This window comes from Piliocolobus tephrosceles, chromosome 3 (assembly GCF_002776525.5).
Source record: "Piliocolobus tephrosceles isolate RC106 chromosome 3, ASM277652v3, whole genome shotgun sequence".
Lineage (NCBI taxonomy): Eukaryota > Metazoa > Chordata > Mammalia > Primates > Cercopithecidae > Piliocolobus > Piliocolobus tephrosceles.
In genome coordinates, this window is record NC_045436.1 from 126,972,791 (window position 1) to 126,996,567 (window position 23,777).

The 23,777-nt window shown below is 33.2% G+C and overlaps 1 protein-coding gene across 7 annotated transcripts in view; it reads right to left on the minus strand.

Annotated features, from left to right (window-relative positions):
* The window catches only part of ADGRL3 (adhesion G protein-coupled receptor L3), a 902,055-nt gene that overhangs the window by 706,781 nt on the left and 171,497 nt on the right, over positions 1 to 23,777 (minus strand). For 4 of the 7 annotated variants that reach the window (XM_026447685.2, XM_026447686.2, XM_031935343.1 and 1 more), the window contains exon 2: positions 7,621 to 7,686. The exons of the other annotated variants lie outside the window; for them this stretch is intronic. The gene's annotated coding sequence lies outside the window, so the exon portion shown is untranslated. The remainder of the gene's footprint in view (positions 1 to 7,620; positions 7,687 to 23,777) is intronic. 7 annotated transcript variants of the gene reach the window in all.

The following is a 23,777-nucleotide window of genomic DNA, read 5'->3' on the forward strand; positions in this document are numbered from 1 at the left end:
AAAAAAAAAAAAAAAAAAAAAAAAAAAAAAAGAGTAGCATTTTCAGTTGGATTATTGTCTTACCTAAATCTAAATATCAATAAAAGCAGGTCTTGCCATAGTCATACTAGAGTTAAAAAAAAAAAAAAAAAAAAAAAAAAAAAATGACAAAATCCAGTGTTTGAAGAAGATAAAAGTTTCCGCATACCAACAATTTATATAATAAAAATGGCACCATAAATAGAAATAAATAGAAACTGGAACAAAATAGGTAACAGAAATGAAACTTAGAAATAAAAAAAAAAAAATCGATAGATAAACTTACTATATGACCAGCAATCCCACACTTGGGTATTTAACCTAGAGTGATGAAAACTTACGCACATACATGCAGACTCACACACGTTGCAAATGAATGTTCATAACAACTTTGATATGGTTTGGATGTTTGTCCCCTCCAAACATCATGTTGAAATATAATCCCTAATGTCAGAGATGTAGCCTGGTATGAGGTGATTGGGTCATGGAGGTGAATCCCTCATGAAGGGCTTGGTACCCTTCTTGAGGTAATGAGTGAGTCCTCACTCTGAGTTCACGTGAGATCTGGTTTTTTAAAAGAGTGTGACATCATCCCCACCTCTGACTCTTGCTTTCTCTCTGGCCAGGAGCTACATCGGGCCCTCTTTGCCTTCTGCCATGATTGTAAGCTCCCTGAGGCCCCCAACAGGAACAGATGCTGGTGCCATGCTTCCTGTGCAGTCTAGAGAACGATGAGCTACAATAAACCTTTTTCTCTTTATAAATTGCCTTGTCTCTAGCATTATTCTATAGCAGTACCAATGAACAAACACAATCTTTATTATCACTACAAATTAGAAATAACTCAAGTGTTTTTCAATAGGTAGATAAATGAACTGCGATACATCTATACAATAAAATACCATTCAGCAATAAAAACAGGAATGAATTATTGGGGCACTCAACAACAAGGATGAACCTCGAAGGTATTATGCTGAGAAAAAGAAGTCAATCTCAAAAGGCTACACACTGTATGATACATAGGAATGGAGAACAGACCGTGGTTGCTGGGAATTAGGGGCAGAGGCAGAGTGTTTGACTACACAGAAGCAGCACTAGGAAATTTTTAGGTAATAAAACTGTTTTGTATCCTAATTGTGAAGATTACACAATTCTATACAGGTTTTCCATTTCATAGAATTTTCAACAGAAAACAAAGCATACAAACAAAAAAACTATAAGCATAAATATAGATGGAAAGGCAACAGTTGTGGTTGCATAGGTATCTATATTTGTTAATTCATCAAATATTTACAATAAGTAATTTTAAATGTATGTTGTCAAAAAATTTAAATGTATATTGTCAACTGAAAGAGAACAATGAACAAATCTCCCTCCCGCAAGAAAACAAAAAGTCAATAGCTAATAACGCACTGTTTATGACACAAAACACCAATCTATAAATATTTATAGCTCAGAACAGACCTCACTCTATTCAACATAGCATCCCTGATTCAGGCAGAAATAAGCAGCCTTTTTTGGATCATCATAATGTTTTTTCAATGCTGTGGATTAGACACAGCAGTGGACACTTTAAGATAAATAATATCTGATCAAGACAAGGATCAGAATACAAAATTTTGACTGGGCTACTCTACTGCTAGTTCAGGGTTTAGCCACAAAAATAAGAAAAAACAGAGTTAACATAACAATGAGTATGTACTCACTTTATAACATAAAAATTTAATAATAAACATTTATTTTAAAATAACTAAATTTTAAAATCAGTTATTATTGTTAAATTTAATGTAAGTTTTAACAGATTTAGTGAGAAAAGCTATACACACCAAAAATACTGATCCAAGAAATTGGTTATAACCTTTCATAAAATTATGTTAAAAATGAATTTTATTTTTGTTTTGATGGGGGAAAAAAAAGTATTATTGTTGTTCTGTATACACTCCATTTGCTGTTCATGGCTTCATAGCCCGCTCTGTGGATTAAGTAGTAGCTGACAACTTTTGCTTTGCTCAACTGACTGGCAGCTATCATTCAAATACCAGACTTATCTTTATGCAGATTTCTAAAGGTCACCATTTATGCATGTAAATTCTGAAGGGCACTAACTATGTACAGCTGACAGATTCTGACAGCCACGGTATCTCCAAGAGTGGAATAAGCAGGAATGCCTGTCTGAATAATTAATGTGCTTTTACCCTGCCCATAGCCAGTTTTTACATCCCGCACATTCTGACTGTGGTTTTGAAATTATTTAGAAAACATAATCTCATGGCAAACCAAAACTTCTTTTTTAAATTTCTACAGAAAAGGGGGTAAAAAAGTGAGACAATTAAAGACCTTCAATTTAAAGTGTTAAATTTAAAGAAATCACTCCTACCCAGAGATGAAAATTAACATCTAGTTCTGGATATTATTTCTGGAAAAAAACAGACATTACTATTTCTGTGCAGACATTACATCGTTACTGTATAAAAAGTGTATAAAAACAAATAAGCAAATAATTCTGCTCCCTACATTGCTCAATAAATGGCCCCATCACAAACAATGTTGCCACTTTCAAACCTGAGACTGATTCCTGATTTCAACTTTTCTCTCAGTACTCAAATGCAATCAGTCACTAAGATCTATCAATGAGCCTTCTACATGGTCCATCCCCATTGTTGTTGTGTTAAACCGGATCTTTCTCATACCTCACCTGAGTTATTACAAATATTTCCTGGGTAATCCACCTGCCTCCAGTCACCTGATCATGCATGCTGCTTCCAGAGTTATCTTTCTAATTTACAAATCCATGAGCAAAGCCAATGGTGCAATATAAAAGACACACAAAAACAGAAATTAAAAGGATGCTATAAAGAGGAAATATTTAGAATACATAAAATAATGGAAAGAGGCAATAAGCAAATTTTGTGTAATGTGGTAATATAGGCTCTGGAGAAAAAATAAGGCAGGAGATGGGGATAGAGGGTACTCCCAAACAGTTTCCATTTTAAATGGGAATGTGCAGGGAAGGCTGCCATGAGAAGAGAATACCTGAAGTCTAGGAAACAAGCCATGTGAATAACTGGGGAGACTGATGGGTAGAAAGGCCCAGGCTCTTAGGTGGAGTGGACTAGTGTATTCCACAAACAGCAATGAAGCCAGGGCAGCTGGAGAGCAAAGAAGGTTGAAGATGGATCAAGTCTCCAGTTGCTGTCTGCCACAACAGTGGAGCAAGGAAAGAAAAAAGGAGAGTGATGTAATTATCCACGCAGAAGAGGATCGTGATTTGCATAAAGGTAGTAGCCTAAGAGGTGTTTAGAAGTGGTCAGACAGAATATGCTGATGAATGTGTAATGTGTGAGATAGAGAATTAAAAAATTACTCCAAGGATTTGTGCCCAAAGAACTGTAAGAATGGAGCCATTAACCCAACTTTCTGTGAGAATGATGTTACCGTACAGGATTTCTTATTTTGAAAACTTTGGTTTGACCCTGTGTGTTTAAATACATTCAAAGAGGTCATTTCCTGTGCAAAATGGACCTTCTCCAGCATATCTTTCCTTTGGAGGCTCAAAAAACTGTAGTGTATTTTACAAAGATTTACGTAGTCCTTAAGATATGCATTGTTCTATTCTAAATACTGTGTGGTAGATCATATTGTTAACTCAATTATGCAGGTGAGGAAAGTGAAGCAAAGAGAGGATAAATACTATGCCAAGGTCCTTTCTTTAGAGTCTCTCTTCAAAATTTGAGCTCTTTATTTCCTCTCAGTTGTTTTGTGTATTTTATTATTAAAATGGAGTGCAGAGGACCCCAGAGCTGATAGTGGGAGAGGGCTGGAGGATGATAGATACGTTCTAGATCTTAATTTTGGTAATATTTTCACAACTTTATGGGCTTGTCAAAACACATTTGTATGTTGCAAAGAGTGAATTCACTGTATATAAAATAGATATCAATAAACTGGCCTTTAAAAGAATACAATCTAGCAAATATAAATTGACACATGTTGGAAATACATACATTTTGTCCAGATGAAGATTGAATTTCTCATATTATACAATCTATTCTAATACTTACTTTTTTCTTATTAAGGCAGTGTTTTCTATGTCATCTTCTAAAAATATTTGCTGATAAAGTAATACATTTTTATTTGTTGCCATATTTTTCTCATGTGATTTCAGCAATTTTTACCACAGCAGAAAGAGCTATGCTTTCTCTACTGACTTTATTCCTTCTCTGCAGGAAATCTCAAATAAAGTTTCTAAAGATTTATCATAAACTTTAGTAAAAATTTGTAAATTGCTAGATTGACCATGAGTATGAACCCTGCTGAACAAAACCAGAGGTTTTACATTTATGTTCTAGATATTAAGTGATTACAAACCTCACTATTTATGTTGCTGTGTACTATCATTAACTTATACCTCAAAACAAAATATATTCTTAGGACAGGTTTAATCATTTAGGATTTGAGAGTCAAATCCATATTTCATAGTCTTCTTGATTATTTTAAGTTTTTGTTAGCTCCTTAATAAATCTGAGTAGTGTTTATGTTAGATAATGAAACTGAAAAATAACCTATAATGGAAGTAGGGGAAATATCAGCTGCCATTTTCTTATTGTTGCCTTGGAAGTAGGGGAAATATCAGCTGCCATTTTCTTATTGTTGCCTTGGTCATGTATTAATAAAATAATCTTCATTTTTCCAATTTTTACCTTAGGGTTACATAAAAGCAATTTTCTAGATGTGAGGACTAGTTTAGTTAAAAATAATAGAATTCCATAGATGCACTTAGCCAAATTCATGCAACATGAGTACAGTAAAATACCCTTTCAAACAACCACCACCATCAAAATCCCAATGAGTAGCCACTTGACATCCAATAAGATAGCTGTAATCAAAATGACAGACAATAACAACTTCTGGCAAGCAAAACTGAAACACTCGCATGGTTCTAGTGGAAATAAATGTAAAATGGTGCAGACACTTTGGAAATCAATTTGGAAGTTCCTAAGAAAGCTAAACATATACTTAACATGTGACCCAGAACTTTCAATCCTAGGCATATATCCAAGAGAAATAAATACATACACCTACACAAAAACTTGTACAGAAATCTCCAAAGCAACATTATTCATAAGAGCTTAAACATTTCAAAAAGTCCATCAACTAAAAAATGGATAAACAAAATGTGGTGTATATCCATATAATGGAATATTATTCAGCTATAAAACAAATGAAGTAATGATTCCTGTTACAATAAGGGTGAAACTTGCAAACATTATGCTAACTGAAAAAGACAGACAGGAAAGGCCAAACATATGATTATTTTTATACGGTAGACCCTCAATGAAAGTATGTTAGTGGTTGTCAGAGGGTGGGGCAAGAGTGGAATGAAAAGTAACTGCTAATGGATATAAGGTTTCCTTTTGGGGAAATAAAAATATTCTGAAATTAGAGAGCAGTGATAGCTGCACAACTTTGTGAATACAGTAAAAAAAAAAAATTAATTGTATACTTTGAAATGGTGAATTTATGGTATATGAATTATATCTCAATTAAAATATTAGAAAACAATTCTGCCAAACATTTAACATGGCAACAATCCCTATGATTTCTCCAGAAACTTCATATTTGGGACCTGTGACAGTCATTAAATTAAATATTATTAAGTCGTAATGCTGTCTGATTTTTCATAAAGAAAATAAACATGAGGAGATGTTCTGAAATTTTATTCCGACATCCCCCTGAATACTTTTGAACACTGGGGGCATCTAGGATAGAAAATTAAGCTTTTGTAAGGCAAACATGATACTTCACGTACTGTTCCAGGTCTACTTCACCTGACTCCTCTCCTAACACTGTCTTACCACATATGCAATCTTTCAGCCACAATGGAAGCAGCAATCTTTCAATGGCCATCCCTTGCTCTTTCACAAACTAGTGTGTGGGCCTGGAATGTATAACCTCACCTTCCCTGTCACAACAACTCCTCCGTGAATTTCACAGCTTCTCTGAAAGTTTCGGAGCCTCCAACAGAAGTGAACTGCTCCCACCTTTCTTTCTTTAGCAGTCTGTCAGGAACTCCTTCAAAATGTGCACACTAGTATCTGCAGTGCTTCATCTTTTTCACCAGTTTTTAATATGTGCACAGCAAACATAGCTAAGTTTGCTTGGATTATTTTTTTAAAAAAGGATGATTGCATGAGTGTGTTTTGTATATTGATTTATTTCACCAACGTTAAGTACTAAATAAACTATTACATATTCAACATAGTAAAAGAATGTCTGCCAAATTTAGTTGTTAATGTATAAATAAGCTAATAAATACAAATGAAAGACAGTCAATCACATCTATTCTGAAAGAAGGAAATAATATTAATTGTTTGCAAATGTGATTGAGTGTGAAGAAGAAAACACTGACAAGAAATTCCAAATGAAAGAAATTCAATCATATCTCTTCTGTGAAATAGGAACAACATTGCTTGCATATAGAAATAAATACGGGGAAGAAAACAATGACAAAGTAAGGCAAAAATACTTCAAAGAGAAAACATCAACTGGAAAATGTAGTGCATACAAAGGCAGGTGCAATATTTTTACAATTTAAGGTCATGCATTACTCTTAGAGCTCAGAAAAAAGTATGGAATATTTGAAAATAGATGATAGCAATTAAAGTACATATCAATTATGTCAATAATTCAAAATAAAATGAACTTAAATCATTTTAATATGAAGAACAATAGGAAAGTTGATATCAAAATGAAAGGAACTTAAATCATTTTAATATGAAGAACAATAAGCAAGTTGATATTTCAAATTTTAGGCTGTGTATTTATAATAATGTACAGGCTAAACTTTACAAAGTAACTTTATAGGAATTACTTTCAGTAACTTCAATGTAAGAGGAAATTCTCATTGTACTGTTGATTGATTAATATGCGGGCCTGTTTTGCCTTCTATGATTTTCTGGGGAAAATGTAAATATGGATATTGACATAAAATTACACCGTTTGAAATATTTTATACTGGACTTCATAAATATATTTCTGATAATTAACAACATAATTTTTGAAAGTAATTTGCTTAATATTAAACATCTGGTTGCTACCAAATGAATATATTTTATTACCTAATATTTATATTCAACATTATGAATATGTAATTGAAAACAGAATGAATTAAACAAAAATGACTTTATCACATTGTGTTAGTGTACATGCAGCAACTGAAAAAAAATTCAATATGGTTATTCTGCATTAGTTAAGAAAGTAATAAAACATACGTGCCTTTCCAAAAAGGTGGAGACCTACTAAAACTATTCTTTTTAGCTCATTTATTTTTCATATGGCTGGAGTATATTTCCTCACAATAGCAATATTTTTAATTAGATCACTTATAATTTGTTCACAAGAAATATGATTTTTGGAAAATGTATAACAAGAAATGGCAATTTATTTTCCAAAAATATGTAAGATTCCATTTTAGTAACACATTACAAATATGCTGACGTTTCAATATGGTAAAGACTCATAAAATAATATACTAACTTGAACGTAAATATTTTAAAATAAATTTTGAAATTATATGGTTGGCAATAATAATCTACTGATTACCTTAATTTGCTCTTCAATTGCTAAAAATCCATGGTTTTTTCCTCCGATTTACCAAATTAAACATTTCTGAAAAAAAAGAAAAAAATATTTAATTTCATGATGAGAAAAAAATAAATACTCTGTGTTATGGTTACAGTTGTAGAACTATTTGAATATTTCTTGTTGGTTGCCAAGTCTGTTATTTCCCACAATGCCTGAGGTCTCACAGCAGAACTATGGTATGTAGAGGAAATTTAGGATACAGATGACACATCTTCCTATACTATCTAATTTATTATAAGGTTTACTGGGAAAATTGATGGATTTGATAGTCAAGATTTTTTTTCTAATTAAAAGAATATAACATTTTTAATATAAGTTTTGCTGTTTCCAAGAAATGTCCTTATTTCTTGCCATAGGCACTTCTAGCTAAGATACTGGGATGAGTCTTACCACTTTTGCCATTAGATAACATGCATAGAAAACAAATTGAGAAGCACCTTAGCACATCTAATCATACACACACATACGCACACCCTTATTTGTGTATACAGACACAAATACTGTAATATATTTATTTGCAGTAATCTAAATAAATTTGGATTTTAAAAAATAGAAATATACAAAAGTATGTTTATTTAAATCAAAGATTTACAGAGGTATTTGAGTTTTTATTTTCTTTAAATTACCATATTTTTATTTTAGTAAACAAATAATAAGACAGACTTTCTACACCCAAAAAATAGTATTGTCCTTCAAAGTATTTTCTTTAGATATTTAATATTTTCTAATGGTTTTGCAACTGGCCATATCAATTTTTGAATGTTCTAGTAGGTCTATTTAAAGAGCTTTACACAAAGCTCTTAATTTTAGTTACTAGTTTTAGTTACCATACAAAGAGCTTTACACAAAGCTCTTTAGTTTTAGTTACTAGTTTTAGTTACCTTACAAAGAGCTTTACACAAAGCTCTTTAGTTTTAGTTACTAGTTTTAGTTACCTTACAAACAGCTTTACACAAAGCTCTTTAGTTTTAGTTACTAGTTTTAGTTACCTTACAAACAGCTTTACACAAAGCTCTTAGTTTTTGTTACTAGTTTTACTTACCATACAAAGAGCTTTATACAAAGCTCTTTGTATTAGTTAATTATTATTATATTTAGTATTTATGCTATTAGTGGTAGTATGCAATCAGGAGGTTAAGTAACTATATATATGATAAACAGTGACAAAATCCATTATCTATTCTAAAATTTTGTCCCCAAATGGATAAAGAATGAGATACAGGGCAGAAAGTCAATAGCATAAAATTAAAGTTGAGCTCTACTTTACCAAATCACTATTGATTAAAATAAGATATGCTATGATATGAAATGAAAACAAATTAGTGAAAGCTATTCACTGATAAAAGCATTACATTTTGTTCAGGGACTTAAAAAATATTAAAGCAATGAAACTCACTGTATTTTTGGAGTGAATGTCCATTTGTATTTGCTCAATTAGTGAGGTTTTTGAACCACAAGAACAATTAAAGTTCATACTTGAATGCCACACTTGACTGCTTGGACAGGAAAAACAAATTTTTAATCAACTGCTTAAATTTCACTGGACGATCATTCTAGCATGCTCTCTCAATAGTTACTGGCTGTCACTTTTTTTCCCTGGTTTTTGAAGAACTGGCATATCTCATCTTCAAATGTTCTATATATCTAAACAATCACGGGTTGTTCTCTACAGGTTTGCCTACAATACTATCACCTTTAATATCTTTTATTTTTTCCTCCCCATCTGGGAAATACATTCTGACATCCAAGCATGACTAATTTTACAAAGTTCTCCCTAATACTACCAAACCCACTCCACCACAGACAAAACCAATCTTATCTTCCCCGACACTCCTATACCTCTTTGTACATTTCTCTATTTTGCTGAAAGCTACACTATAGTATGAATTGCTAGAGAACAGAGACTGTGGCTTCTTCAATCTGTATCACTCCTCCCTAAGGAAACAAACACCTAACAGTGCCACAAAATGCTGACTGGGCAAATAAAACATTTCCATTTCTTAATTGAACACACACGCGTGCGCGCGCACACACACACACACATATATACACAGGAACTTGTTTATTGGAAACTGTATAGACTGAACATAAATTAAGACCCAAAACAAAAATACACTCTTATATGTGTCTTTGAATTTGTTTGTATAGCTACCTTTATAGGTTCTTTTTCTTTTTATAGGTAAGGACAGAGAATCTTCCATTTACAGTTTGGTTATTCAACATCTCAGTGCCTCTCTCAATTACAGCCACTTATGGCACTTGAGAGTCAGCAGACAGCTCCGACCAAGGACAAGCTTACATAGAGCCACTTAGCCTGCTAATGAGAAGGCAACCAGGTGTGAGGGAAAACACCAGAAAGAAAAAGGCAAGCAGGAGGGTGAAGAAAATAGAAAAGAAAACTGCAAGAAGGGCAGAAAAATGTATTATATCAAATGATACTATTCTATCAGTAAAAGGTAATAAGACTGAATTTCTTTTGTAATTCATAAAATTGATCTAAAAGGGATCTTTTAAAAGGAGCTACAAGAAATATTGTTTTAAGCAATGTGATTATTTAGGAGCAAAGCACTCAGGGAAGACAAAAAATGTAATTTATTTTAGATAAAAATAAATGTCTGCAAATATCTGTTCATAGTTTCATTACTTTATAGTTCCACATGGTTCGAAAGCGACATAAAAAGCAACGCACCAGAAATTATTGCAATTCACTCTAGGTCTTGAGAATTAAATGGAAATGTTTTGAGTTTGAGTACTAGATTGCTTTAATTAAAAATTAAAAGTTAAATTAATTTCTGCTTTAAATCAAACTTTGTAAAGCAATCACATATATAAGATCTCCAAAACGGAAAATAAAATAAAAATGACATTCAATTCATCAATTAAAAAAAAAACTGGAATACATGATAAATATGAATGTTCAAGGTACATTTTCTAATCCTAAAATAGAAAGTTTAAAAAGTAGAGAAATTCATTGATTCATCAAATATTTACTCAATGCCAGGCACTGCTCTAGTTGGTATGAATTCAGGAGTGAACTGAACAGATGAAAATGGCACTCACAGAGCCTACTTCTGCATTCCAGTTGTGGAGCAGTAAGTGAGAGAAAGAGATAGATATATGCATACACACACCCACACACACGAACACACACACAGAAAATGTGAGTCTGTGTCTATACGTATACATATACATACACACATTTTTACATATTTATAAAATATATTACCATACTATTATGCATAATCGATATAGGTGTAAACAATTTACATACATTTTCTATTTACATGTACAATTCTTACTTTTTTGACAGGTTAAATTCACATTTAACCCTTAAAACAATTCTCTGAGGTTAGTATGGATATTAGTGGCAAGACCAGAATTTGAATGCAAAAAAGCCAAATTCAGACTCTACATCCTCAAGCCTTTCAAATAACATACTTATTGTTACTGACTATGTTTCTTACAGGGATGTTTATAATGAAAGAAAATAAACTTCCCAAAATCAGTATTTTAGAAAATGATCATCTCAGAATTTCATGACACTGATTACTCTTAGAAGATACTTTCACATTTTGGTATTAAAACAAGATTCCAGGAATCTCATTAAAAAATAATGTGGAATTAAGATAGAAAATATGTTATTTTCTCAGGCCAGGTGCCATTAATTCCATTATGTGGCATCACCTACTGAACTATCCAGTCAAGGTTCATGAGTCAATGAAGAAGTGACATGAACAAACATGTTTTTAAAAGACTATTCTGTTGTCAGTTAATAGATGGCTTTCAGCCTAAGATGACAGTGATATTTTTTAAAAAGGTCAGTGATAATTGAGACTTAAAGACAATACAATGAGTTAGAGAAATTTTTATGAAGAAATATCTTTTTGTATATGAGAGTTAATCCTTAAATCATTCTTAGAACTAGACAAACAGTTACATATTAGGTATTACTAATGTAATTTTATTATTTGTAAAAAGAAGTACATCACTTTCACATCCATCATTTCAATGTTTTTGGATGTAAATAGGAAAATGTGAGTCAATGATCTGAAAACAGACATAATTATCACATTTATGACAGTCCACCTCCACACTTTCAACTAGGACTCCAAATGTTATCTTTTAACTTATGATGGTCAAATCCTTTTTCCAACTACCCCCTTCGCGTCTCACCCAACTAGTCTATGGGTGATTTTCAAATATCTTCTACTTTGATTTCTTATTGATAAGCATCATCTTGTGCCACCTCTTTCTAGATAGTGTTCAGATTGTTTTATCATCTCTATTTCCAATATCATAATCTTCATCACTGTGTAAAATAGAAAATAAATTTTTACCCTATTTTACAGATTAGAAAGCTGTAATTCACAAATATTACTATGGTTATTACATAATATTTTAAGACAAAAGTCCAAGACAATTTGTACTTAGTTCAACCGCCTGCCACTCATCTTGTCTCACTGGTCTACACACCTCAATAGTACCTCTTAGAACACCATTCAATCCCCTCTCAAATCTGCCTTGCAAATGATTCCCAGAACAACTTAAGACTTCATTTTTCTCATGATGATTTTCTGCTCTGTAATCCACAAAAGCACTGTTTTAATTTTCACAGAGTCTGGTTTTCAAGAATTTATAAAGGATGAATACAATTTTTGTATTACAAACATCACTTTTTGACACCACTCTATTCCAAATAGAATTTCCGTAACAGAGCTTGAGTTGCTGACTGGCACCTCAGATAAGACTATTCTGAACAGAGTGGCTTGTCAGCTAATGTGATCCCCTGTACACTTGTTCAAAGTTTTAAACACTGTGCTGAAGTCTCATCTTCCCAAAAAATCAGCCTCAACTGTTTTTGCACAAACTCACCTCTAAATGCTTGGTAAACTTTAAATTAGTAGTACAAAGTTTAGTTCTACATGCACCCATATTTTCTACCTGTTAGCCTGTGGCCCCAAGAAAGTGTATTCCATTATATAAAGTATCTGGGGGTGGAACAGTGAGAATGGCTAAATGAGAAGGCTGGCAAATAGTCTCCACAAAAATCAATGATAAAACTGGACAAAATTGTCAAAAACAACTGTTTCAGGACTATAGAAATTAACCAGTCATTTAACAAATTAGGAAATGTTTATCAAGAGACAGTACTGAACTTCTGGTAGGAACAATGGGGGTCCCATGTCATTTTGCTTGGGAATTTTTCTCTCTCCCTCTCCCATCCCCAAATAGGCTTAATGTCAGATCAAAAGACAAATCTTAGTAAATATAAAAGGATGAAAAATCATATAATTTGTGTTGCCTTATCAAAGCAGAATTAAATTAGAAATAAAAAGAAAAATAGATTTTGGAAATCCCTAAATATTTGAAAGTTTTAGCATTTCTGTATATCTCAAGGGTCAAAGACAAAATCACAAAAGAAATTAGAAAATGTTTTAACTAAATGGAGCAAAGGCACATCATAACAAAAATTATGAGATGCAGTGAAAGCAGTGGTGCTCAAAGGCAAATTTATAGCTTTAAATGCCTCCATTAGAAAAGTAGGAAGATCTCAAACCAATAATCAAAGCTTCTACCTTAAGCAAAGAAAAAAAGAAGAGTGGACTAAATGCCAAGTAAGCAAAAAAAGAGGGAATAAAGGAAAGAATAGAGGAATAAAGGAAAGTGTAAACTTTACCAGAAGACCAATGTTAAAATGACTACTAATTATTTAAAATCCCACTAATTAATATTAAGATCCCACTAATTATTTATTTTATGCTATGAAAAAATTCCGTACCTTCTGTATCTGGTAGCATTTTTATTTTTAACATGACAAATTAATGAAATTACTCTTAAGTTTCCTCCTCATTGAAAAACATATAATTGATTTTTTGGTAATAGTCAACAGATCTATAAAGTATATAAAAATGCACAACATACAGGAAACTCACAGGTTATTATTAGGGAAAAAATACAGAAAATCCAGAGAATGATCCTCAGACCTTTGTCAATATATTACCCAACAATTTTGCTTATAGAAGGCTGAGCTTCTTACATTTTGTTTATATAAACATTAAAATACTTATAATTAATGCAAGGAAGGGCAGAAATATATTGTGCTGACTGTCAGTTTGTCAGTCTGTATATATAAGGTAGAGTAGGATGGGACAGGATAGGATGATGGGATAGGATAAGATACTGTACCATTCCATACCATTCCCTACCATACCATACCATGAAAGCAAAGGCAAAAAAAGGGAAGAGAAGAACCCGTGCTGAGGTGTCTTCTATATACCCAGCCATTGTGGTAACAGCTAGGAATAGGACAGTGTAAACAGATACAGTTCTTTCCCTCAGAGAAGAGAATTTTTTAACATTAAAACCAAGGAATAGGTCTTTTCTCTATTCCTTTAGTGCAGAGAATTATTCTTTCTCAAGTATCAAAAGCTACCCAAAGCTCCCACAGCTTCCACAGTCACAATCAATTCCTTCGTCGTTTAGCCAAGGACTGACTCACAGATGCTTCAACTTACTGCTAGTATCTAAGGAACTATGTTGCCATTCTCTTATGACATAATAAAGGAGAAAACAAGACCTGCTGTGAATAACCCACCCTCAGGAAGAGTTCTAGCATTCTGATGTAGACAGGAAAATAAGAAGCTTCTTATGAAGGGAGAAAAGATGGTAAAATATACAGTAGATGTGACTGATGGAGGCTTGAACGGACATCTAGAAAAGGATTCAGTACAAAATGGAAATTTCATATGGGCAAGATGGACTAATGGCTGGGGGCAGTGGGTTTCCTGCACTCCTTTAAACACTTCTGCATTACAAGCAGTCAGCAGCCCATGTCTGTAACCCTAGGAAGACTTGGTAGGCTTCCAGGAAGATATTTCCTCAGCAACGCCTGCTCCTTTCTCTCTCTGGCTGAGAAATAGCTTTCAAATTATCAATATTAAAAAAAAAAAAAAACATTTAATTTACCCTCTGTTTTTATCCCTCAAAAATGGCTATGTTATGACTAAAATTACACATGACAAGTGGTATTTGCATACCAATCGTGGTTTCCAACTTCTATGATAATGGGAATTATTAAGCTTCTCTCATTATAATAAAATGTGCCTACCCTCTATATACCCTCTTTTAAATGGTAATTTTCTAGTAGAACATGCTGAAATCTACCCTGTAGTTTATAATATGAAATCACTGTTAAACAGTACATACATTTACATATTCTATGACAAAACAGTTCAAAACAATTGGAAGTTTGCTTTGTAAGTAATGAAAACATAACAATAATTTATATTTAAGTATTTAAGAAGTTTTAGTAAGAAGGGGATTATAAACATCAATGTTCATTTGTTCAACTTCAGTTAGGAACATAGTATATTTTAATAATAAATATTGTTCAAAATACAAGGAATAAAGTCAGGAAAGAAAACATTTGTTCTCAGAATTCCTGTTAAAATGAGAAACTACCACTCATAAAGCAAAAAGTTAATTTTCAATATATACCTGCAATTAAGTGACACTGATTGCTGTTGCTTCTTAAATATGAATTCTAAACTCATGTATTTTTTTCTAAGATGAATACACAAAGAGAACATATAGACCCTTTGGTCTTTACAGTAGCTGTATTTTTGAAAGATTGCATATTAATTAATTCACTTTGAATGTATTGGAGATATTTACCGTTTACACAAGCTTCATACTAAATCATTTTGAAATGCATTGCAAAATAATCAGCTTTCAACATATATATTATTTAAGCACTCTACCATTGCTCTATCTCCTTTCCTTTCACACTGGTCAAACATACCAAAATCTAACCTGAAACATGCATGCTGGGACAGTGTAAGTCAGATTAACTTAGGGAGTACACTTGATGATTCATATGATAATCTCAGGGTTATGGATATAGGAAATTTTGTCCTGGTTTATGTCCAAATTTGAGTAAGAAATTTAAAAAATTCATTCAAGCAGTAATGCTCTACTAAGAAAAGATCCTTTTCTTTAAATATTTATGTATCCTGTCTTTAACTATCCAGTTTTTAGTTCACAAAACTATACTTTCCCTTCATGGTAGATTTAGATAAAAAAATTTAGAGTTTAATCTTGAACTATTAAATACAAGGAAAAATAGCCTAAGAACAAGTTATTGCACTAGCACATGCTACCATACACCTTCTACAGACTCATGATAGATCTTTTTTAAGGTTTACTGAATTTTTGTAAACTTATGCAGCTTCTGAATGTCAGTTCCAGAAAAATGATTTTTATCTCACATATCTAGAAGGCCAAATTGTCAGGTGATACAAATCCCAACGAAAATCCAATATGCCAGAATCCTTACTGCTTTACTAAAGACGAGAACCTGGCATCTAATGAAATGTTCTCGGAGGTTTAAAATAGTTTGGATTGCCAAGCCAGACACTGAATCTCAGATGAACTTTTTCCAAAAATCCTCATTCCTCTGGTCATTAAAAAAATCAATAAATGTATTCTAACTAAAGTTTAAAAAGCTTCTGAGAAGTGACCTCTGCCAAAGTGTTTTGGGAACATTCCAACTGTGCAGGGGGCAGAATGTGGGATCAAAAAGCAGAAAGAAGGAAATAAAGAAATGCTTCTGCACAAGTGAAAAAAGAAATCTAGCTGGAGGTCTGAAAGGGATTAACTTACATATCAAATATCAGGTTTCCATTGCATTGCCATTCTGCTTTCTTCTTTTTTCTCTGCCCCCTTCCCACATTGCCTGTAGTTTATCGCATGAAGCTTTATTTCTCACTTTGTCTAAGATTTCAAGCAGAAAATCTTCAGTACTGAGGTCTTAAAAATTTGCTTTATGTTCCACAGTAATAGTCCCTTATCTGAGACTCCAACATCTGGAAATCAAACCAATGTAACTTACAAGTCTGAATCAGAAAACACGTTTGAAAAACAAAAAAAGGCACACTGCACTAAAATTCAACTTCATGGAATGGCCCTCAGTCAAGACCTACTTATTCTTTCTTTCCTATACAGAGTTCTAACAAACAGAAATCAGAAGAAACCAAAGCAGAGTATTGACAAACTGACATCCAAAAGAAATACTTAAAGCTCTGAGGAAAACAGAAAAAAACAAGAAAGAACTTTGGAAATAGCTTTACTATTCAAATGCAAGCATCTGCAGTGGACACTTGAACAGGAGGGATATTTGCCCCAACTTTTCAGAAATTTTTTTTTTTTCTACCCAAAGAATTACCCCCACACCCACCCAAACAAGATCCTAGATAACTAAAGTTTTACTCATACATGATTCAAGCTAGTTATAATAAGGTTAGGTAATACTGGCATTATAGATAAGCAAAAGTTAATGCCCTTGACTAAGTTCAAAGGATTTGTATATGTATAAGTATTTTACTCTGCCTTTTGAGGACATTACTTTTAAGTATTTATATTTTATGTCTATATGTTATAGCTATAAAAAGAAGAGTATATAAATCTACGTTTTAAGTTATTTAGATATTGCATGCCTATTGGGGGAAAATTCATATCAACCTTTCATATAAGATTCACCAAAATTTTTCAACCTGTTGGCTTTTTGTAGGAAAAAGTTAACGCATCCATAGACCTTTTTAAAATTAATGGATGTTGCATACAGTTAGCAACACAGCTCTTTAAAAAGTAAAAAAGTCATTAAAGTGAAACAATATTTTTCAGAATAACAAAAGTCAAAAACAGCAAACTATGAAAATAATTTACCTGAATTAAAATATTGTGTTATTTTTTAATTTAATTGATGCTAAATTTAATTTCCATTGTTACTAAATGTAATCAATTAGTTTTGAAGTACACATTCCAGAGATATAAAGGAAATGCTAATAACAAAAATTTTAACATTTTAACATTTTTTCTACTTTCCCCCTTAATGAAAGTTAAATTCTCAAATTCATATGGGATAAATAGGCAAACATGATTTTAAGTATACCTATAAATGAAAATCATTGCGTCTCTTATTTAAGATACTATTACAAATTAAATAACTATGCTTTATAGAAAAGTCATACATTTATCATCTTTTACGTGAATGTTATATGCTTATTATAATTTTAAGAATAGCATGCTGTGGTTATCACAATAAAAAATCAAGATCAAAGATGAGCTAGGTATTTTTGGAAAAGCGACAAAGAAGAATTTTTAAAAACTTGTCTGAAATCATTTTTGTATATCCCAAATTTGCTATTTTCTTCTAATGTTTGGCAAAATTCCTACTAATAGGCAGCAGCTTTTTAATATTTTAATTTTTCAATGTGCTACTTTAACTTTTATTTCTATTAAAATGGATGACAAATTAAATTACATAAAAGACAAACTTTTATATATTTAGATTTCAAAAGAACATTGTTTACAATCATTTTCATTCAATAATCAATCTAATAAACAAAGAAAGAGCCACAGTAAACCTAAAGCTGGGCTAGCTAACTGTGCTAAAAAACTGAGTTAAATATTGTTCCTATTACCAGGACATTCGCAGGCAATTGAAAACTTTCTTAACAGTACCCAACAGTCTTGGTTTGGCTATTTAATGATCGACATTAGGTATATGAATAACAAAGAATAAAAATAACAAAGCAACAGCAATAACAAGTTTAAAAGGTCAACTAACTTAATCAAAGCACAATTTAGATCTTAATCCAGATAAACTGTTAATAATTACAATGGAATACAAAAGCAAAATTACTAAAAAATATCACTTAAATATTAAATAGCAAATAAAAACAAAATATCTGTCTCTACTTCACTGCAATCAAAGACAGTCAAATGCAAGTTGATCCAATTAAGCCAATTTAGGATCCACAACTACTTAAAAGCATGACCTATATACTAAGTGATGAAGGCAAAATGGATTTGGTCCAAATCCGCTTTATTTGCTTAGATGCTATTTATTATGGCTACATTTTATTATACAGTAGTAAAAAATTACAGTGTGACATCCTGTTATTTCCCACTGGGAAAAGTGATACAGATGCACTATTAAACCTCAGCACAGGCATCAGGATGTCAGGCTACACTCCACTTGTGCCTTTATAATGTGTCAATAGACGTTGATGTTTATGCAGCTGATGGTAAAGCCAGCCAAATTACTGCCACTTAAATGTTCCATAAAATCATTGCTTTATAGAAATCTAGAACCTTTTCAGCATTTCTGGTGACTGCACACATATTGGAAAGAGAATGCTTATTTTATTTATTTATTTTTTTTTGAGACGGAGTCTCGCTCTGTCGCCCGGGCTGGAGTGCAGTGGCCGGATCTCAGCTCACTGCAAGCTCCGCCTCCCGTGTTTACGCCATTCTCCTGCCTCAGCCTTCCGAGTAGCTGGGACTACAGGCGCCAGCCACCTCGCCGGGCTAGCTTTTTGTGTTTTTTTTAGTAGAGACGGGGTTTCACCGTGTTAGCCAGGATGGTCTCAAACTCCTGACCTCGTGATCCGCCCGTCTCGGCCTCCCAAAGTGCTGGGATTACAGGCTTGAGCCACCGCGCCCGGCCGAGAATGCTTATTTTAAAAGAAAGCAAGTAATGACCATTATTTCTTTTTTAAAAAAAATAATTAAATGCCTGAAAATTTCCCTAAAACTAATATACATTTTCAAGGAAAGGATCTAGCATATAACAGAATACCTAAACATTTATCTTTGCCAAACAAAATTCTAGGTAAGTTATAAACCCTAGTTCAGACCAGTTCTAAAAAAATAATTTGTTGAGAAATTATGCTTCACAAGAGAATTAAGATTATAGCTTTCCTAAAATCCATAAATATCTTTCCTGTTTCGTCACTATTCTCATCAATTTATATTCATCATGTGTTGAAAATGTTGTAGAATTCTAGCTATACAAATAGAAATTCTCATTTTTTTTCTGTTACTTGAAGGAGAGAGATGGTAAGAAAAATCAGTTTTTCAGTTAATAGTTGCCAGTTCTGAAAATACTAGCTGGTGTTCTACAGTGCTATATACTTTAGGCAGGAAAATATTCAGAGATTCACCTGCAGAGATTCAGGTGTTCCAAAATTTGTTTTTCCTCTTGAAGCTGAAGCAATTTTAGATTGGCTGCCATGGGCCATCCCCCCAGCCTCAGCAGATCCTGAAGCTGAGACTTCCTAGTATCCAACAGCACCACTGCAAACTATACCTAGGCTTCCTGAAAACACAGAGTAAGTGAGGCACCAAGGCAGATACATTTCCCTTGCCTCTAATATATGAATGATCTAATTCTTTCTGAGATGGTTTAGCCCAAATGCTCTTGAACATCAAGAGCCTCTATTAGCTGGGAGTGTGTTCTATGCCTTTTGCACTTGCCAACATATTGGTCCCCTTAGCAGTCTCAGTAGGGCAAAAGAAAACTACACTGTATCTTTTAAAACAATCAGTTAAACTTCTGAGTGGTAAATTGTATTCAAATTTTTTGTAACGTTTTGTGATCTCCCAGTCAAATAAACTCAATAACAACAATTTCTGTTTTTTAAATCTTCCTATTTAGAGAACCAACTTTGGATAACGAGATAGCTGGCCAGTATGCATCTGCATTATAGTCATAATGTCATAACCATTTTCTATGACTTGGGCATAATGATATTACCCTACAATACTCATCTTCCATTCCCTTCTCCAGATAAGCATTTTTTTTCTGTCTTTTAGAGAATATCCTACTATTTTATGATCCCTCTAGAAATTCAACCTCAGGCTAAGTAAGGTTTGTCATAATTGTTAGAACTTTTAAGAACACAAGCACAGAATTATGATTTACCATACCTGTTAAAATACCATAACACAGCCATTCAAAAGTTGACATTGAATGACATTCAGGTACTATTGAAGAGAAAAGACCTCCACAAACAACATTACAGTAACCATTGCTATTATTACTGAATTTTGGTGATGATTATTGTCTCTCAAATGCTCTGTCTTCATCTCTAACTCCAACCTGTTTGTACGTATGGTGACTCACATTTAGAATGTCCTTCTCTAATTCTCCATCAATGTTAATAGCTTCATTTACTTATTCATTCATTTATCTTACAATAGTTATTCTAAACCTGCTGTGTGCTAGACAGTGTGTTATTTTGCGTGCTACAAAAATAAATAACTGCTTAATTCCCTGTGGAAGAAAGTTGTATAAATGAATACTTTAAAAACATAAGGTCAATATTTTGTTTAAAAAAAAAAACAACTGAAAGCAGTGAAGAAGTACAATAGGATTTTAAGCAAAACGAACCAAATCCTCAATATAGTGATACCGTTAATTTTTATAAATCACAACATATATTGCCTATATACTCATATTTCATGTCTTTTTAAAATTATTATTATTATTATTATTATATTTTTGAAATGGAGTCTCACTCTGTCACCAGGCTGGAGTGCAGGGGTGCGATCTCGGCTCACTGCAATCTCTGGCTGTTGGGTTCAAGCAATTCCCCTGCCTCAGCCCCCCAAGCAGCTGGGAGTACAGGTGTGCACCACCATGTCCAGCTATTTTTTTTTTTTTTTTTTTGAGACGAAGTCTCGCTCTGTCGCCCAGGCTGGAGTGCAGTGGCCGGATCTCAGCTCACTGCAAGCTCCACCTCCAGGGTTTACACCATTCTCCTGCCTCAGTCTCCCGAGTAGCTGGGACTACAGGCGCCCGCCACCTCGCCCGGCTAATTTTTTTTGTATTTTTAGTAGAGACGGGGTTTCACCGTGTTAGCCAGGATGGTCTCGAACTCCTGACCTCGTGATCCGCCCGTCTCGGCCTCCCAAAGTGCTGGGATTACAGGCTTGAGCCACCGCGCCCGGCCTTTTTTTTTTTTTTTTTTTTTTTTTTTTAATTTTAGTAGAGATAGGGTTTCACCATGTTGGCCAGGATGGTCTCGATCTCTTGACCTTGTGATCCGCCTGGCTTGGCCTCCCAAAGTGCTGAGATTATAGCTGCGCCCGGCCTATTTCATGTTTTATTTATCATTCACTATGACAAACCCAGAGGATGGTATTTATCATTTATTATTTGACCACACCCACCAATTATTTATCACAGATTATATACATGACATATAAAATAAATATGCATAATAGTAAACAACTCAAAAAGTGTCTGCTCTGGACACAGGGTGCTTGATTACAAAATCTATCTCTTACATTAACTGCATGAACTTAAAACTATTTTTGCCTCAATTTACTCATCTGCAAAATTGGGACTATGAGATATCTTAAAGCGTTACTGAAAAGATTAAAAACAAATCCAAGTAAACTATCCAGAACTATCCCTAGCACACACTTGGCACAAAACATGTTCAGCTAGTCAGGCCTTAAATGCTAACTTGATGTTTCACATGTATATCCTTTTTGAAATCCTAATTTATAGAGTAAGTAACATTATCACCATTTAACAGATGATGAATCTGTAGTTCAGGGAAATTAACATTTTCTTAACATGAGAGAATTTCTAAATGGCACAGTCACAAAGCAACATATATCTACAATATTCAAAAAGGAGAGAAATAAACATCATGCATATATTAGGTTGGGCATCATAACCTACATGTTTACAACTCTAGTCATTTCAAAAGAGACAAGTGATTGTCACTACCAGATAAAAATATAGCAGAGTAAATGAAGAACAAACTCTGTCAAATATTTAAAAATCCAAAAAAAAAAAAAAAAAACACCAGCTTTTACTTCAATTAATTGGAGCTTTAGAAAGGAAGACAATAATTACAACTGAAAATTCCCCCCATAGCAGTAGGAAGGTAGCACATCCCTAGGAGCAATGTGGGTTTTCATTATATTACAATAATCTCCACTGAAACTAAAGTTAGGATAAATGCCACTCATATCCAACATATTGCTTAAATTGAGAACCTGCCATCTTGGCATCACAGTCTATTCAATGTAAAGTTTTAAAAGAAATATTTTAAATTCCTCAAGCTAGACAGCTGTATCAATAACACAGATTTTAAACCCATGAAAAAGTCAGTTAAGGGATATTCTTGAGACATTGGTGTCAATACGCTATGCTTTGAATCAAAATATAGGAGGAGGAGATTTTCATTGGTAAATGGCTATACAAAGCTTTGAAAACTATACATTAGCAATAGACATGGAGATATATTACAGCAGAAGTGATCAGAAGGTATTTTTTTCAAATCATATGTATTTATATGAAAAAGTCATCTATATATGAAACTTTACATAGTTTGACTCTTAAACAACATGGGTTTGAACTGCATGAGTCAATTTATAATAACTGAGATTTTCTTCTGCCTCTGTCACCCTTGAAACAGTAAGAACAGCTCTTCCTCTGCCTATTTAATGTGAAGACGAGGCTGAAAACCTTTGTGATGATATACTTCCAGTTAATAAACAGTACATTTATTTTCTCTTTCATATTATTTTAATAACATTTTCTTTTCTCCAGCTTACTTTCAGAATATAATATACAATACATAACATATAAAATAGGTGTTGATTTCTGTTTAAGTTATGGATAAGGCTTCCAATCAACAATAGGCTATTAGTAGTTAAGTTTTAGGGGAGGACGAAGTTATTCTCAGATTTTCAACTACATGGTGTGGGGTTGGGGGACAGGTAGGGGGTGGTGCTCCTAACATCTGAGTCATTCAACGGTCAAGTGTGTGTGTGTGTGTGTGTGTATATATATATAATTTTCAAATATATGATCATATCGGGCAGGGTGCCATGACTCATGTCCGTTATCCCAGCACTTTGGGAGGCCAAGGAAGGCAGATCACTTGAGGTCAGGAGCTTGAGACCAGCCTGGCCAACATAGTGAAATGCCGTCTCTACTAAAAATATAAAAATTAGCCAGGCCTGGTGGTGCAGGCCTGTAGTCCCAGCTACTCGGGAGGCTGAGGTGGGAGAATCGCATGAACCTGGGATGTGGAGGTTGCAGTGAGTGGAGATCTCTCCACTGCACTCCAGCCTGGGTGACAGAGCAAGACTCTGTCGCAATTTATAAAAAAAAAAATATATATATATATATATATATATAATGATTATATCATTAAAAAAGCCTTTCTCAAAGAATTGTTATACTACAGCTCATAATTTAATATCTTCTTTGTTTCTGGACATTTTTCTTCAATTTTATGGTTGAGTGT